General features: G+C 32.5%; 1 protein-coding gene across 1 annotated transcript in view; it reads left to right on the top strand.

Annotated features, from left to right (window-relative positions):
* Positions 1 to 14,398, top strand: part of LOC128988442 (potassium voltage-gated channel protein Shaw-like) — a 363,678-nt gene that overhangs the window by 287,063 nt on the left and 62,217 nt on the right. Inside the window, exon 2 of the mRNA XM_054409725.1 lies at positions 12,272 to 12,357. The gene's annotated coding sequence lies outside the window, so the exon portion shown is untranslated. The remainder of the gene's footprint in view (positions 1 to 12,271; positions 12,358 to 14,398) is intronic.

The following is a 14,398-nucleotide window of genomic DNA, read 5'->3' on the forward strand; positions in this document are numbered from 1 at the left end:
ACACTTAGAGCTATTAAATAAATTACATCCTAGCCAACAGACAAATGTACTTAATGAAATTAATCAACAAGTGAGTAAAAAGATTTTTACTAAAAAGAAAAGTCAAGATAAAAAAATCAAAAATTTATTGGAATCTCAACACGTTAAAGAAATAATAAAATGCACACACACATTTTTTAAGAGGGTTATAAACAATACAGACATACAATTTAATGACATTGAGTTAAGTTTATTGAACAAAGGTCTCAATTTCAATTTCCCGAATAACAAAAAATTCAGTCTGTTCAATGAGTTATTGAACATTGAATCGTCAATAAGAGCAATCAGAGACGATAACATTCGTGAATCCACTAGATTCATCATGGCGAATAAAGCCAAACAGGTTATGAGGAACTCGATAGGCACAAGGAAACTAAACAACAAGTACAAGTCAATGCGACAGGCTGTAACTAGCATCAGGAACAAACTTGCTGAGGGGAACGCATTGATTACAAAAGCCGATAAAGGCAACTCAATTGTCATAATGGATAAAGATATTTATGTGAATAAAGTTTGTGACTTTATAAGTAACAATAACATCGAACTTCTTAACAAAGACCCAACAACCTCTTACGCCAAATTAATCAATAAATCAATATCCGAGAGCAAGAACTTATTGTCAGTTAATGATATATTTTCTCTAAAAGTTACGAACCCACAAGCACCGGTCCTCAGGGGCCTTCCGAAAATTCACAAACCAGATGTCCCAATTCGACCTTTAGTAAATTTCATGCCTTCTCCAGCATATAAAGTAGCTAAGAGATTAGATAAAATTATAAGGAAAGAAATTGTGCTGGAAAATAATCACAGTGTTAAGAACAGTATTGAACTCGTTGAAAAAAATAAAAAATCAACAAATTAGCGGAAATTATAAGTTGGCATCTTTTGATATTGTCAATTTATACACGAATGTACCCGTCAAAGAAACCGTGCAGATTCTTGAACAAAACCTTCGAAAAAATTCCAAATTGTCACCCAACGCCATCAATGAGTTAATTTCACTATTAAATACGATATTAAAACAAAACTACTTCCAGTTTCAAGATAAGTTCTACTTACAAAATGACGGCCTAGCCATGGGCTCCCCCCTCTCCAGCATTCTTTCTGAAGTATTCTTAAACCACATCGAGAACCAGCACTTGTTTACTGACTCCAACCGATATAAGAACAAAATAATTTTCTACTATCGATATGTAGACGATACCATTGTCCTGTTCAATGGTAACAACAGACAGCTATCCCTTCTAAATGCTTATTTATGCCATATTCACAATAATATTAAGTTCACATTAGAAGAGGAGAAAAATAATTCCATTAATTTTCTGGACCTTACCATATCAAAACATAATGACAGCTTACAGTTTAAAATCTACCGGAAACCCACCTGCTCCGACCAAACAATACATTCAGACTCACACCATCCATTTTCACAGAAATTAGCCGCATATCATTGTTTTGTAAATAGATTGTTATCAATTCCAATGAGCACGGACGATTACAACGAAGAGATAAACATCATAAAACACATTGCCGTCTCCAATGGATACACGACCACGTTAATAGATAAATTAATTTTGAAACACCAAAACAAAACAGAAAGAGTGAACCAAAATAAAAAGTTCTTATCAGCTGACTATAATTCGTGTCTTAGTAATAAATTCAAATCATTAATGGGGAAAAATAACATAACTGTATCCTTTAGAACAAAAAACAATCTTGGACCACTTCTGAAAGAAAGACCAAATACAACTAAACTTAAATATGAAAAAAGTGGTGTTTACAAAATCAACTGTTCAGATTGTAATAAGTATTACATAGGCCAAACTTCCCGCTCTTTCTCCAAACGCTTTAAGGAGCACGTACCAAAGAAGACCACCTCAAAACAAACTTCAACCTTTGCCGAACATTTAATTACTCATCAGCATAATTACAGCAGCATTAATGAAAACATGGAAATTTTACATACGTCACAGGACAAGTTTAAAATTAACACCCTGGAAGAATTCGAGATATATAGAGCCGTCAAATCAGACATGGATAATGTTTTTAAACGACCAACTTTATTTTAATTCAAACGTCATATACAACACTGCAATAGAAATACTGGAGAAGGAAGGGGAGGGCAGAGACAATGGGAATGGAACCGACGAGCGATAAGAAAATGCGCGTGATGCTTGACCAGCTGTTTACCCTACAGTCTAGACGCAACTTCCGCATTATCAACACGGGTCCGCTTGTCGAGTTAAATGTTTTTATCGGCCGTATATGTGTGCGCACTATGTGTTTATTCGTCGTGTGTTTGTGTGAATGTGAAAAAACTGTTACTGACGACCTTCATATGAAGTAATATCATCCTTGTACTCACCTGATGATGACCTCCTAGCAGGTTGAAACTAGTTGTGAAGACAACAATTGGATTGCAAGAATAAGGTATTTAAACCACTATCATAGTTATTATTCGCAATCCGGAGGCTACTCACACCACAACAAATTTATAAGTTTGTGATGGCTAATATGTAGTCCTATAACACGTGTTTTTAAGACAGCCGTTTTCCTGAAGAGGAAAAAGTTAATAAGGGCTAACAATCACTCACAACATAAAGAATGCCGAGCTGGAAAAGTAATCAGGCACAGAATCGTTCTATCATTTTTTTTACAGTTTTATAAAGTCCAAGTTCTATTAACGCTTACATATTTCTTGTAAATGCAGTTTTACTGAGGGTTTTATATTTTAGACCAAATTGCATTCAACAAATTCCTCTTTCATTCAAAGCCACAACACTCGACTCGCCAGGTCACACCGGGTGACGTCATGTATCACGTAGGACAATGCTATTCTTCAGCTGAAATATATCGTCGGTGTGATATCGTTCGACAATTAACTACCCTCTGGATCTGCGAATACTATCGGATGAAAAGCGCAGCAACCCTTTTTATCTAAACAATATCATGTTTTTCATTCCTTTGTTAGTTTCCACTACTTACAGTTATTGGGATTTGTCATTATACACTATTATGGGATTTGTTATTACACTAGCTGATGTAACTTTTAATACTTTTACCTACGAGAGTTTTTTTAAGTAGCCGTTTCAGTTGTTCTTAGAATTAAAAAATTTCACATAAAAGCATTGTTTACTTTCATAACAACATAGTTTTATTCATTACAACACGAGTAACGGACCAATTCAAGGATTGAGACTTGAGAGAGAATAAGTTAAATTGTAATGATATTCGAACTTCAACTTATCAGCTGTTCAGGCCAATTTAATTGTTGAGTGGTGCAACTAGTGTTTGTTACAATGTTTCGTTGCATCACTGCCAGTGGCAATGAGAGGTAATAAACGAAAACATAACCTCTCTAAAATTAATTTTGAGTAGTAATTTTTAGTAATTAAAACACTGTCGTAGGTAAAGTAGTGTAGGTACGCAACTCGCGTGAATAGTGTTTACGCAATCATTGCGTAAACTACTATAAATATCCATAATATTGCTATAATAATACCACTATGCATTTAGTGATGTAACTAAGATGTTTAACATGGAATTTACTCAATCAAAATTAAGCTAACTTCGTAATGAAAGGCAGATAAGGGTAGGGGGAAAGTGGAATTTTCATCAGCAGATTTATTTAGGCTACAACAAAAACATCAACAGCTGAATATTTCAAATGCATGCATCACAATGACATGCAGTAAAGAATACTTATTAATTATTGTTTTAATATAATCTATTATGTAGTAATGTGTTAATTGTATCATCTTTGTCATATTTTGACATGCTATTGAAATATTTTCACACATAGAAACTTGTTGTAATGCGTTATTTATTTGCTTGAGTATTGTTTTCTAGGAATATTTTGTGGTTACTACTACAGTTCAAGTTGATATTAAACAAATCCGTTAGGAAATTTCTAATGCATCAAATTCACCGAGTACGACTAAACATAATACTATACCTATTATAGGCCATTACACTTTTAAACAGCTACATAGCAGCTTTGGTAATTCAATTAGACTTATCTTAAGGATTTCTTTTACAGCTGAGATGAAAGCAGCCGTCTTAGATGAAAGACGAGTTGAAAGTATTCCGATAAGTCGTCCATTAGTGGTGGTAAAAAATGATGGATGTTCCCCTCCCACTATCTCTTGAACCAACCGATCAATTCAGTACCGTAGTAAATAGCTTTGAAAATAAAAACATCACGTAAGCATTAATTATATGAATAACCAACTTTTAAGTACTATTCTGTTAGTTTGCCTTTTCAAAATACAATGTAAGACATGACTCAAATATATAAAGCCAATTTTTTGGGTATTTATAGGAAATGTTATACAGGTATTGGCCCTACTGTTAAATAATTATTTATTTTAAGGAGGTTATTGCTTAAAATTAAAAAATACACCATTGACATTTTTTTTCCTAGTGTATAGAAACAAAAAAACAAATTTCAATCTCTTAAATCCCTTGAAATGATAAAAACAACAACTCAGATAATATCGCCTAGTGACTTGCCTTCTCTTACGTCATTTCCTATTTAACAGTTGATTTAAGACACGTTTTTTGTCTTTTGACCAAACCTTAACGAAGATATTTATGTTTCTAATAGTTGATCACTTTTTACAGTTATTTTCGACATATTTTAAGTAGTTATTAAGTTAGATTCCTAAAATTCTAATAAAGCATGAAAATTGCCACTTATGCTGTACACAATTATGAATGTTAAACTTTAAAACAAAATTATCGAAAGACAGCCATTGGTTTGGTTATTTCAACCTCCTAATGTTTCTAATTTAACTGCAAATAAATCTATTTACAGTAATTTTACTTTCCCTATACTAAAAATGCCCACCTTTTGATTTCAGCAAGATCGTAATAGTTTCATTATAAAAAGGGGGTTTAAAAGTGTTGGACAAATTTTATTGGAATGAGTTTGCCAACTCTCTCATATTGAACTTTTCTAATCAACATCTATATTGAGTATGACAGGCGACTCGAGGGTCTCTTCGTTCTAATTTGCTAAGAAGCTCAAAATATTTATCGTTTATTTATAATAGATATTGCTTTCTGGTACTACAACCTAACGTGTGTATTATATTATATGATGTTTTAATTATCTTACTTGCTCCAGTCCCTGTGATTTTGAGAATAATACAATAAGTTCTATTGCTTTTGTTCTGACATATTTTAGATCTTTATATATTAGTACATTACATAACAGCATCCCTAATTTATTTATGTCACTTTGTCCATGTCCAGGAAAATTCTAGTAACTAAATTCGTTATTTCTTAGTATTTCTACATTTTATACTGATATTATTGCTAACTACATATGAGTAGATATGGTTTACTTTTTTAGCTTTAAAAACGCTATATTCAAGCCACATTGGATGAAAAATATGTTTATATTTGACAGTAAAATAGCGCTTTTAGCAAATTAGTTTATTAAGTAGTACGTGAAACTATCAATCAATCATTTCTTCCGTAAGTGACGTGAGTGATGGTTTAGTAGATTACATAAATGGATTAGAGTGTTGTAGAAGAGAGTACATGAAGCCTTGTTACAGATTAAGGCCGTATTTAAGACAAATTGGGGACCTATAAAGCTTGAAAAGTACTTAATAAACTTTACTATACCAACAATAGTTATGGTAGAATAAATTAGACTTATTGTGCATAATCTAGGATATAGACTTCAGCCATTCTTATTGAATCATCCAGAACTTCCTACGTCCCATAGTTATAAATAATTGGACAAAGTAAGTTGCTGTTTGAACATAGAAGTCACAGGGTAAAAACATACCCCACTCTAAAATTTACCCATTTGATAGTAATCGTTAATCAAAATATGCCAGTTAAAGACACAGTAGAACATTAAAGTGATTTTAATTATGTTGCGATTTTTAACTATGTAATATTTTATATTGATATAATTTTCGAAATTCTTCAACGTTTCTGTGTTTAAAACAACAACGTTCTTGGAGGTGGATCAACTCCTCCAGTTTTTAATTGAAATTTCTATCCTGCATTATCCTAATTCCTCAAAAGGTGGCCAGTCAAAAACTGCTTCTTGAAACAAAACTATTTACAACATATATTCGTTATATTTTACTAACTATTTGACAATGTTTTACAAACTAGTAACATCCACTGGTCAATCACTCTTTGTATAGAATTTTCACTTAACGGAGAAGAATTACTGAATGGTTATGAAGATTCTATATTAGCGGTGTACAGAAAGTGTCAATACATGCCCATGAGATTCAACACAGCTAATGACTGTCTTCTGACTGCTTTCCCTAGGGAATTAATTACCTTTTGTAGGGCAAGGCTGAGATTACTAGCCAACCGCCTTGACTTCAGCTTTGTAAAGCGAGGTATTTCAAACGTTTAGTTAAATTAATGTCGATGTGCTGCGTTAAAGAAAGAATAGATCTCAAATTCAGTCTTGTGGCAGATAAGTTTTAGAGCCAGATAGTTTGTTGCCTAAAGTGACATTTTAAATTTGTCACATACAAAAAATTTTATGGCAGATTTTTTATGAAAAAATGATTTTTTGCACGCTTGTTGGGCCAAACCGTTCTGCACGTGTGGTCTGATTCACCCCGTATAAAAAATGTGTTTATATTTTAAAAAATCTTGAATATTTTGAAATGTTCACCATTGAATCCCTTCCTAACACACAGAATCAGTCATATTAATGAATTTATTGTTTTCACAGCAACAGTTCGGTTGGGGTGGTACCGCTTATAATGCCATCTCTCAAAGGGATGACATTGTTTTTGTTGCTCTACCACTGATCATTGATCCACCCCCACTCTCTCTTCTTGGAGTGGTTAGTTCCTCTTTAACCACTCGACAAGAAATGGTTTGTCTCTGCTCATGAAATATTTATCCCGCTGTTTTCAGCTGATGATTGATATTTTAACAGACTTTCTCTTCGGGGACATCATTTTCCAAGTGTTTAAAAGCCAAAGGGTGTTCACTTATAAATTTTGAAGTATAGCTGTTGGGATTGTGAAGATTTATACATTAAATGACATTTATTTTTAAACACATTTATAATCGCCTAGATTTTTTTAATAGCTAAGGACAAGTGCGAAATAGCTTGATTACTAAACTATGAGGGTTGATAAATAATAAACAATAATAATAAACAATAAAACGATCATAAAAATAGTTTACATACCAGTTGTTTGTGTCTGACTATACAGGGTGTCCGGTCATAAGTGTTAAATAAAATTTAGCATTAAACTACATGGTAATGGTGACAGAATGTCGCAAATTTGAGGTTCCCAACTTCAACAGTTAGAGAATAAAAAATAAATTAAGATTTTTCAAAAATTATTGTAGTTGTTATGAAAAAGGTTATTTTACTCTGTTAAAAATGCATTTACTGACAATTTCAATGTCATTTTCAGAATCCTCACAAAATTTTAAACAGATATAACACATAATCGTTGGGGTGCGGAAAAATATTCAATTTAAAACTCTTCGTTAAACAAATTATTTTTATATCGACGAAAATGTAAATAACATTCAGCAATTTATTTCTCGGTTGTTGAGTTCCGGCGAGGTTATCAAATATGACTAAAAACTTCCTTATTTAAAGCGCTTTACAATGATGTATAACAACATTTACCTACTGTCAAATCCATGGTGAATTTTACGCACTATTGTGAAAAATCACGGTAAAGCCAAAACAGATATTGTAAAAAATAATAAACTTTTACTTACTATTTTATGAGCTGACCACTGATGATGAGGGTGTGTATAATTTATGATTGACCAGACTACACTTCCATCAAACTAAAGAGTTTTTTTTAAGACTTTGGAAAATTTGTAATTAAAAAACACAACACATTAGTAAAAAATACAATACACACTTTAATTTAAATATGAAAGGATAGTTAACACATTAAACAAATCAATGACATACTTTGTCCGAAGCACAAATCACAGTTTGGGTGTAAAGTGCCCACCGTTTTCCCGCAAGCAGGCCCTAGCTCTTTTGCGGATTGCGCCAACTGTGACCTCATACGTCAATTTTTCCCTTACTTTCCCAGCAGCCTCAAAGATTCTCTCCCGTAACTCAACTTCAGAGTTTACAACAGTTGAGTAAACTAGACTTTTCATGTAACCCCAAACAAAAAAATCTAACGGGCTCAAGTCTGGAGATCGAGGAGGCCATGTCACACTTCCTCCACGTCCAATCCATGTCGGGTAGTTTTGGGATAGCCACAACCGAACGCTTTCAGTAAAATGTGGTGGAGCACCATCCTGCTGAAATATGATTTCAGCTCTTAGTTGAGGATCAATTTCATCCAACAACTGAGGTAGAGAGTGCTGAAGAAAATCTAGATATAAATCACCGTTCAGATTTCCTTCGAAGATATGAGGACCAATTAACCGATCTCCAATCACACCTGCCCACACGTTGATCCCAAACCTTTTTTGAAAAGAAGCTTCTCTGGAGGCTTTAGGATTTTCATTATTCCAAAGATGCATGTTGTGAATATTTATCACACCTTCTCTGGTAAAACGGGATTCGTCAGTCCATAGTATTTTTTTAAGGAAGTGATATTCAACAATATCACGTTGAAGAAGCCAGCGGCAGAACTCCTTTCTGGATTCGAAGTCACGAGGCTCCAATCCTTGGACCTTTGTAAAATGATACGGATGGAAGTTATTGCTCTTTAACACTTTATGTACTTTCCACCGGGACATACTAGTTTCAAGGGCAAGCTGCCTAACACTAGTAGTAGGATTATCCATAACTCTCTGAATTACACCCTCTTCAGCTGCAACATCATGCACAGGTCCTACTTCTTTCTTTTTCTTCTCAACCGATCCTGTTTCCAGCAAACGTTGATGCACTCTAGTAAACACCTGAGTACTGGGGGTGGTGCGATCAGGATACCGATTCTGGTACTCTCTCTGAGCAGCCGACGCATTACCGTTACACAAACCATAAACAAAATGCATTTCAACATACTCCCGAATCGAAAAAGACATAGTTGACCGATCACTGTCCACATATGACTGATAGATCTTTTTTAAATATGACTACTGGTTCGCTTTGTTTTCTTATCGCTTGGATAATGTTATCAGTAAAATACCTGAATCTATTGACTAAATCCATTCAACAAGATAGAAATTCCGGGAGATAATTTAAACTTTATATGAAAAATATACGATTACCGTAACTTTATCACAAAAACATTTTACTACTATGTTTCTTTTCTTAGCTTGGTAGTTATAAACAAAGCGTTGCATGCGAGAAAAAAATCAAATTATTTGTTGCCTGCACTTAAATGTATTATTCTTCACAATAGATTTTCTTTGCCCGACCATGTTTTTTCACAATAATGATCGAATTACATTAGGAAATTTGAAATACGGTAAAAACTATTATACACCATTGTAAAGCGCTTTAAATAAGGAAGTTTTTAGTCATATTTGATAACCTCGCCGGAACTCAACAACCGAGAAATAAATTGCTGAATGTTATTTACATTTTCGTCGATATAAAAATAATTTGTTTTATGAAGAATTTTAAATTGAATATTTTTCCGCACCCCAACGATTATGTGTTATATCTGTTTAAAATTTTGTGAGGATTCTGAAAATGACATTGAAATTGACAGTAAGTGCATTTTTAACAGAGTAAAATAACCTTTTTCATAACAACTACAATAATTTTTGAAAAATCTTAATTTATTTTTTATTCTCTAACTGTTGAAGTTGGGAACCTCAAATTTGCGACATTCTGTCACCATTACCATGTAGTTTAATGCTAAATTTTATTTAACACTTATGACCGGACACCCTGTATATATTTATTCGTTATTAAAAATAATATATTATTTACATTAGAGGCCTAAATTTTAATATTCCAGCTTGTGAATGCCCCCAAAAAATACCAAAACCTTGTCATACATGCTATCGGCTAACAAGGTTTTCAAAAAAAAAAACTACTTGTAAATATTCTGTAATAGTTTGTTCTTCCTCGATATTTTGGCATAAAAAAATTACTTTGCAATAAAAGAATTTCCAGGGGTGTTTTTATTCAAACCTGGTTTAATTATGTTTCATTTTCCAAACGGATGTTGAATAGTGAATTGTTGATTGAAAATCACTTACAGACTGATGAGGCCTGGCAACTATGGTTTTTCAGGCTATTTTTGTATTGAAACATGTGTTTGTATTATTTAACAAACATTGTCGACACTATCCATCAAGAATAGTAACAAATAGAGTTTTCTAATCTGATTGCGTCCTCATTTGAGAAAGTACCAAAAGTATAATAAGATAGGCTCTTAAATACAGCTAAAGCTAAAAAATCACTATAAAACTAAGATTAAGTCTGCAATAATTTCTTAAATAAACTGACCTTCTACAATAATTAACTTTAAACTAGCAAAATATGTTTGCCTAGATGCAAGGAACAAATTAAAAAAAGGCAGTTCCGGGAAACCATGTATAATTTGTATGACAACAAAACTACTGAATTTAAATTCAGAATCTCAGATCAAATTAAACTTTTCATATTCCCTTGATGCTCGGCTAACTCACATAACCATGTGTCATCAAATTGTGTTTCGAAGACCACTAAAAATATCCTAGTGACAAAAATATTTTCTTTTAAACGTGAAAAATTTTTACTGCAAGAAATAAATATTCAAAAGATATTTACTGTTCATTCACAATTTAATTTCATAAATATTCAATCAACAAACATACGTGTGAACCATTAAGCCACATCGGCATCTTATAAATCCTTACTTTGAAGGCAAAAACTTATTAAGGGAATGTGTATTAGCGTCTGACCGGTGCTTTAGTACACAATGCGTTGTGCTTTATTATTACACACAATGAGCACAATAGCCTCCAAGTCTCAGACACAATACCTTTGCACCATGGATGATAAATATTAAACACAATATTACCTCACACAAAAGCTCTTTTTCCGTTAGTTGAACTTTGTTACAGTAGATTACGTGATTTTTTGTTTCACTAAATTTTTTTGCATTTCACGCTTGTGGTTGTGTTTCGAGAAAATAAGTAGGGATTTTGTAAAACTCCCCAAAAAGAGTGCAAGTGAAATTTAAAACTTCACCACAAAACCAAAACACCAAAACTTATGTATAATTATTTATTTCTCAGTATCTTTATTTAATTAATGGTCTCTTAAATGTGTTAAAATCTATTTCTCCTTTACGTAACAGTCCATTACTTGGTCAAAACATAATGGTATGGAACTCTAAACATGGCACATCTTTGCACTGTCACAAAATGAGAAATCTACGCATGTCATTTAATGTTAATTTTATCAGAATAATTTGGCCATGAATTGAATATTGTTCAACTTTTTATCATTGAGCTTAAAACGTTTATTTTGTTTACCATTGAGAATGACTTAGTCATCATAAATAATTAGTTGTTCATATACACTGCTGTATATCTTTTACCAAATATAACTGTAAAATATTAGTTTTCATTATAATTCTTTACATATTAATATTACCTGAACCAAGGTTTTGCCGTTGCTATAAGTTGTCTATTAGATCATTAGAATAAAAATTCATAATTTAATTTCTTGTATTCTCGACTTTCCACTGATCCACTCACTTAAATAATACTCATCTCCCTTTAAATATCAAAGCTTTATAAATTTTTCCGCTTTGAAACTAATGAATTTTCATGAAATGTACTAAGTATTTACCTTCTAGGTCACTTGTTTTTGTCGGTCCCTTGCATATACCCCATCCAAGTTACCCAGTATGATTATTTTACCTGGTCCTCATTTTTAAGTAGTACAGTATGATGTTTATTTTTATATTATTGATGTTTTCTACGCTGGTGGAATTTTTTACAGGAGAAATTGAGTACAGTGTTATTAATTGAGTACGCTTTTAGGGCAAGTGGTGCAAACCCATTTTTGGTGGATAGCCGGGAATTTAACCCGTCCCTGAAGTCCTGAGAAGCAAATCACCATGCTACCAACACCCAAAATGTACAACGTGCCAATATTTTAGTGTCAAGCTAATAGGAGAAAATATTTGTCGGTTTGCTGATACAGTTGATTTATTTTATCACCACTACCGACTGACCTACTGACCCACCTAAGTTTAAACCCTCCCTCAAATATCACAACGTAATAAATTTCATCATTCTTTGTGTTGTGTTTCTTTGCTTGGATTTGTTTTATATTTTATTTTATTTTTTGTTTCAGGGTGCGCTGGGGTCCCGCAGGCGGCCGCGGCGCTACGCCCATATCAAAGAAGGACTGCCTTTCAGTGAACATAGTCTACTCTATGCGTAAGCATCTTTAAGTAAATCTTTCCAACCACGCCTTTCGATATTACGAATATGTCTATTTATTTTTAATTTTGTACGTTAGTTTATGATTCAAGAGGAGCTTATGAAAATAAAAATAAGTCTCCTCATTCAACACTATGAGTTGTCTCTACCAAAATCGTAAAAATTCTTGAAAGTCAAGAATTTTCTCTTGTGATTAACCAACTACCAACCACTAAATCCATGTTAAAATTTAAACTCTGGCAGAATTATTTTGTTTTATTTGCACAAGTACATTTTGAAAGCTTAACAATTCTCTGATTTCCTTTTGCATTTTTTATCCTATATACTTTTTTTCATATATATCCTTGTTCTTAATGAAGTTTCAGAAAGATTTATAATATTTTGCCGGGTTATACAAAGTGATACCAATGATTATTTAAAAATAAATAAAAAGGAACTACAGAGTTGTTGTCAAATTTCCTTCCAATCAAATCTGTTAAAGCAGAAGGTATAATTAAACTATTGTTTTTGGCAATAAATATAATCAATTTTGCATTACTATTATATTTAATCGCTTTTAGGCTGTAGCTATTAACTGATAACCTCTTTTATCCAGTTGAGTCGAATAACCCTATTTGATGCAACTGGATCAAAGAGGTTGTCAGTGAATACGTTATATATTCAATGGTTCCAAACATATAACGAAACATGGTAACCATGTTAAATATAAATCGCTATTTCATGTTATATAACAATGTCTGGATGTTGATCGAAACATCACAGGCAAACTATAGAATTAATAAACTTCTGACCCGTAGTAAACTATTCTCACACTATTTTGTATTCCACATAAGTAGAAATGAAATTTGTGCATGAACAGATACATTTGTACATTGTTAAATAGAGCACCAATTCACTCGCAGTTTCCTTAAGCACCAATCGATAAGAGAAAGGCGAAAGTGTTTCTAATAGTTACATGATTATTTGCTTAAATCGCAGCCACACGATAGCCTTTGTATTCAAAACAATTACCTGAAATAAATCAAAGCCAAATCGTTCACAAACACGCTCAAGCTTATTGACCTTGGTGTCTTCTTAACATGCACTATTCGTGCAAACTTGATTTACAGAAACTAGTTTCAAAGGCTGGCAAATAAAAAGGTCACAAATTCTTAGCAAGAATCAATTTAGCTTCTTAGATAATGTTTAAACTGAAAGTGTGAATAATTATTTTCTTAATATTCAAAGAGCAACTCCTTTTGGTGTTGATCGCAAGAAGTTAATGTGTATGTGTCTTAATTTTAAATTTATAATTGGGTAACTCTTGTTTTTAGTAATTTTAGAATAACTCTATAGGAAATAAAATGTTCTTGGTTTCAATTTAAAATATACTTATTAAATATCTCACATTCTTCTCAATAACTATTCGTTATTACAATCCTAATTTATCTATTCAGGAGGAGTACAGTATAGCAGTGTGTTTATTTATTGATTTGGCAAATAAAACGCATGTGTTTTATTCCAATGCATGGGTGCGAGGTTTGCTGGTGAATGGCAGTGATTGGACCAAATTGGCTAACATTGAAAGTGGATCGCTCTCATTGTACCTAACTTTGGTAATTTATACGAACTCTCTGCCTCGTGTAGAATGTAGCATATTTACCAATATACAATAAGAATAGATTCGGTTTAATTCCTACTTTTAAATTGAAAAATTTCTTATTTTACAATATTTTATGTAAGAAGATTTCGTAATATAATGTTTCTTAGTAAGTCAAATACTAGTGGAATGTGCTTTTGGGTGTTAATTCAGAGAAAAATGTAGTAGTCCATTTTAAATAGAGCTATGATTGTTTATTCCTACATCTACATGTAAACAAATTATTATGAGGTTAACTTGTAGTGAAATTTACAGGCACAACTGGCAGAAAATTAATTTTGTTGCAATGATTGAGTCATCAATACATGTTTATTACAATGGTATAAAAATATGCGTTTCATTTACCAGCATTCAATAAATTTTACCTATCAAAAAATTGTTTAAATGCAAAAAGTCAAA

Source organism: Macrosteles quadrilineatus, unplaced genomic scaffold (genome assembly GCF_028750875.1).
Source record: "Macrosteles quadrilineatus isolate MER2022 unplaced genomic scaffold, UCM_ALF_1.0 Scaffold_3__2_contigs__length_128488019, whole genome shotgun sequence".
Classification (NCBI taxonomy): Eukaryota; Metazoa; Arthropoda; class Insecta; order Hemiptera; family Cicadellidae; genus Macrosteles; species Macrosteles quadrilineatus.